The sequence below is a fragment of the Scleropages formosus genome, chromosome 1, assembly GCF_900964775.1.
Source record: "Scleropages formosus chromosome 1, fSclFor1.1, whole genome shotgun sequence".
NCBI classification, from domain to species: domain Eukaryota; kingdom Metazoa; phylum Chordata; class Actinopteri; order Osteoglossiformes; family Osteoglossidae; genus Scleropages; species Scleropages formosus.
This window is the reverse complement of record NC_041806.1, coordinates 47455599-47461187: the sequence shown is the minus strand read 5'-3', so window position 1 is coordinate 47461187 and position 5589 is coordinate 47455599.

Here is a 5589-nt window from a genome sequence, read left to right as displayed (position 1 = left end):
CTGTTATTTTTGCCACATAAGAGACACTTACCACTTACAGACACTTCGAGTTTAACGTTTGTCAAATTATGTTATTTGCATAGCATCAGATGCCGTTAGCACGAATGTCATTAGCATGGCATCATCAGATGGTAGGCCTATTGGGCTCGGCTTGTTTCATAAGCACTGGGGAATTTTTAAAATATTTTCATTTTAATGTTAGTGCACTGCAAGCTGTGCTGGTGTTTTTTCTTCCCCATGTCACGCATTCCAGCTCCATCAGGTCATCGGAGACGAGGCCGACTTTCACAGATGAATCCGAAGCGGACGTTTGGCTCGGCGGACCGCTGTCCTCAGCAAATGGGCGTGGCGCCCTCTTGTGGAGCCCCTCGGGATTTAAACGTAGCTTTGAATTTAAAACCCGGGCCCAAAAGTGAGCGGGATTCTCTGGTCGCAAACATGGCTGTGTTTATTACTTTGCGATATCCACGTAAGAACACTAATTGCAGCTGCATGATTTCCATACCTGTGTTGTTATTGCAAAGCGAACACATCGGGCTCAGATGGACTGTAAATACTAACGGTGGCACCACACACTGCTTCTCGCAAACATAGTAATTAATTAAGAAGGTACACGGATTGTTCTAGACTGTTTGATGAACACGCATCAACACACAACAGCATCGCTGACTGTGGAATCACCACTCTGGACCAGATACACAGACCTCATTCCAAATACTGTAGTATTTCACGGTGGGCATTTGATCGTTCTCATGTTCCGACGCGTGCGACTGCTCATGTACACCATGTCATGCCACTTTTGCTGTAATCTGTGCTTGATTGTACAAAATTATTTTAGTAAATTTGGTCAATGGCTAACATTTGACTACTGGGTTAGTCGCTTTTATTTCCAAACACTTTCATTTTGACTTTCCACCAGTATCCTTCCTGTTAGCAGAAGGAAAAAACGGGCAACGATCAGTGGGACTTTCGTTGCTTTAACATTTTTGTTGCTTTTACACGATGGCTTTCATTTTGCTGCCTGTAGCCAGCAATGTTAAAGTGTGGCACCCCAAGAGGATGCTGCACTTGAGTAATTTCCAACCCCTTCCTTTCCCCTCATTAACATTTAGATGTTCATGGAGAAGATGGCCCGGAGGGGCTTAAGATGTTAGCAGTTTCTCAATGAACCGATGAGAAAGGATCGACTTCTTGAACTCATCACGACTTGGTCTGAGGTGTAAAAACAAGCAGACCAATCAGAATTGTAGGTGGTCCCCAATTTACGATTTTTTGACTTTACGATGGTGAAATGGCAACAGGCGTTCAGTAGAAACTGTACTTCGAATTTTGAATTTTGATTTTATCCTGGGCAACCAACATGCAGTGTGATACTCTTCGGATGCTGGGCAGCGGCAGCGATCTGCATCTCCCAGTCTGCCACGCAGAGGCATGTATTACGTGTATTAAATACATTTTTGACTTACGATATTTTCGTCTTATGATGAGTTTTGTGGAACGTAACTCTGTTGTAAATCTGGGGCCACCTGTATTGATCATTGTCCTCAAGGGCTCAGTTTGTCTTCAGTTTTGTGGCTCCTGGGGAAATTAAAATCATCCCGTTCCATGTTAAAAGATGATGAGACACAGTATCAAACAGTCCACCGAAGGCGGGTTGAGGTCGAGTCGCAGATGTACGAAATCCATGTTCTGCATTAGATCCGAACCCACGGCACACATCGTTTAGGTATTTGCTGTAGCATCTGCTGAAATAATTGAGCCATTACTCTCAACATCAACATTACAGAGATAAACTAACCTAATATCCTCCTAACTTATTTACAAATAAACCCAATTAACATCGCTTGGCTTCACTTTTTTACAGAGGTTAACCCTCAAGACACAAACACTATGAATATTCATGCTTCTGCTTTTAAAGCACGGTTCACTCTTTTGAAAACAGCGTACAGGCAGGTTTGTTATGTACAGCATATGAATGGATGTCATAACTGAAGTTTGTATTTTTCTTGCAACATTAGAAATTTGTTTCTCTAGTGTAAAAAGTTCACACGAATCTTGGCGTGTTGTATTATTTCATGTAATGTTTATATATCCCATATTTTCATGCCCCTGCATAAAACAGGAATAGAAATAACTGAGAAACACAAAATAAATTACAAACACATGCGGCCTGAAGGATTCATTGTTCCGAGAAATATTTATGTTTCGATTAGATATCAGTTCAGTCTTGTGGTTACAGGCATTGACATCTTGCAGGGAAAGTTGCCAGTTCAAGGTCCAGCAGGGGCTCTGCTCTTGTACCCTTGAGTGGGGGACTCGATCTGAATCGCTTCCCAGAAACGCACAGCTCTATAAACAGATTCTGCCTTACGCAAGTGGCTCCGACTCCGAACCCTAAAAAAATAAACGAGCGCGATCCTATCCATCACCTGCGTCCCCCACACGCGGTCGGCTCGGGGAACGGAGAGGGCCTCCTTCAGAAAGCCGCACTTCCATTTTTAGTAATGCAAGCAGCTCGAGGGCGGCGGTGCGGGGGTGGGGGTGCAGTGTGACTGGGAGCGTGTGCAGGATCCCACCCACAGCTCGACACCTCTGCGACCCAGATAGACCCAAACAGACCCAAACGTGGTCCAGTGCAGGCCTGGTCCTACAGCCACTTTGGGTACGTTTGCACCGCGCTCCTGTGTGAGGAAGAAGTCGACACTGTAACGGCAGCCGGAGGAGGGTTCTCACTTTTGCTGGAACAGACCTGTCCAGTGGGGGCGCTAGACATTCACACCGACTCCTCTAGCCTCTACAGCGCACAGTGAAGTGTGGTATCCAGCTGCGGGGCGGGTTCTGTGGAATATTTATCGGGGTGGGAACCAAACTTTCTGGGTGAATCTTCATCTGAACACTTTGGCCCCTTTAACCTCATGACATCATCATTCCGGGATGTTTCCAGCCCGCCCACGCCTCCGCAGCACAATGTGCCCTCCGCTTGCTCTCTTATGTAAGAACCCAATAGTATGTGGATGGCACAGTGGCGCAGCAGGTAGAAATGATGTCTCACAGCGCCAGAGCTGTCCTACTGTACTTGGGTTCAGTTCCCACGCAGGTGTGTTACACTGCTCTGCTTTACACATGTAATGACTAGAGGGTGCATGTAACAATGTTTTTCTGTTACAGTGTATGTAAGATGGTAAATCACCTTAGATTGTGTCAGCTATAAACTGGTTAATAATCACTGTACGGAGATTTGGAGAGAAGTGTCTCCCATGCAACCCTGGGAACTATGTGTGCTGGACCTGCACAGCCAGGGGGTGTCCAGACCAGAATGCCGCATGGAGGCCGGACTATGTCTGTCCAGGGTCAAAGTCCCGCGGAGCAGCTGGGGGAAGAACATTCCAGAGTCATCCCCCACACTGCCAGCCCCCTTCCATGGGAAAACAAGGGGAAAGGAATGCTGGAGGCTGAAAAGGACGAGGAAATGCTGCCGCCCTCATAGTTGCTCAGCAGGAGTGTGGAGAGGGACAACTTCGGTATTTTCCGAATGACATACGGCACCAACGTGGAGACTGGAGCCGACCTAGTCTTACGTTTTAGAGCAAGGTGGCTGCCGCCTCCGGACTGAGGTAACAGCACATTGAGACAAACACATTCAGGACACATGTGATGCTGGGGGTGGGGGCAGTGCTACCGTATTCTTTAATGATTCTGGACAAAGTATAAAAAGGTAAAATATGGGAGTTTGTTAGCATCACATGGAGCAGCGTGGCTGATGTGGAGAACTGTGTTTCAGCGGGGACTGAGTCAAACGCGCTCAGAGAGCCGGGCTGGGCACGGTCCTCTCACCGGTACGTGGGGGAGTAACAGTCCTCACAGGGATTGAAACCAGAACTGCCTGACTGAACTGTTTCAGACCCACGGTAGTGTGTGCAAGTGAATAGAGCGCCACCTAGTGGTGATCAGAGCCACAACTCACACCGAAGCTCAAAGCAGCCATCAGACAAAGGTCCGTCAACATCACGTGGGTCCCACGTACACGGGACACCGTGTGACTTGTGACGGCTGATTTCTGACCCAGAACAGATCCACGCAGAGGCTGAGAGGAGATGAGCGAGGTCAGCGCTGAGCTGCTGTCCATCCAAATCTTGTCAGATACCTTCTCCGTAGGCTGCTGAATAAGGGAACCCTCCAGAAGTTTGTTGCTTCACTGCATCCATCTGCAAAAATAAACACGACACTTTCTCCCGGGCTCTCTGCGTTGTAACTCGCACCCCCACAGGTTCCGCTCATCCATGAAGTTTTCTCTTCAGCTTCTGGTAGATTCACAGATCACACATTTCCTTCGTGCTGTCGGTGGATCTGCTGCTTCAGAGGCTTTTCAGACAGCGGTGTCCAATTGCTGAGCGTTCTTGTGGATCTCAAACCCGTGTACCCGCGGGACCACCGGGACCAGGATCGGGTCAGTCACCCCAAGGAGGAGGCAGTTACATGGTTCCTTTCAGCTCGGAAGAATGACAGCCCTGGGCGGTGTTATTCATCACTCCACGATGGCCCGGGAGTCAAAACATGAATAAGCTCTTTATCAGCGGCTCTGCAATGGCCATTGTCCAGTGAGGAAAAACGAGCTGACGGCGAGAAAAAGGCGTCCGGCTTGCTGGATGTCACCAAGGAGCAAACGCCAGAACGTGGCTCAGCTCAGATGAAAATCACCGTGCTCAGTTACACTTGGAAACAGGCAGGAAGAAAAAACCCTGGCAAATGTCAACACGGGATTTTAAAGAATTTTCACAATACATTTATATACAAAATTTAATAATAGATTATCCCGTCATAAAGAAAGTTGCACGATTACGTCTTTGTCTTCTTTTCGTTTTGGGGAAAATGTCTTCTGTATGAGGAGGAGGCTGATGACCTGTGGTGGGGTGACAACCCTTTGCAGCGGTTTCCTCTTCAGGGGCCGAAAGTCTGAGGGATCTTCTATCCCAGGGCCTGAAGGAATGGCCCAAAGTATGAGTCTATGGAACGTCATGGCCTACAACCATGAACCCAAATGTCGTGTTGCGACCCAAAGTGCAGGGTAGCGACCTGCTGTGTAGGGCGACACTGAAGGGGTTCAGCTGAAGACCCAAGTCATCGCTTTCAACCTTAAACAGCTTTTCAGTCGTTCCACTTATAGTAGTATCAAACCCACAGTTCCTCTTGCTTTTTCCCAGCATCCTCTCCTCCACAGTGCCGAAAACTATTTGGAAATTGTACATTCCAGCCATCTTTGCCTGCGGTGCTACGGATTCATTCTTCTAATGCCGAGAGGCAAAAGTACCTAAGGATATGTTCCAAAAGGATGCTACAGGAACTGAATATAAAGCTAAATATAGCCTGACACAGACCATATTTCAGTATAATACATTATTTTATCTGCAATAAGTCAGTAAAAGTGGACTTTAACGGTCTGAAAAACACTAATATTTAATTTGGCACAGTCCACTCCTTTTTTTCTGTTGTAAAATAAGCCATCACCGCAGCATTTCACGAACGATAATTATAAACCAGCTCTCTGCCCACAGCATTCCTTGTTCCTCTGTGATTTTAATAACGCAAATA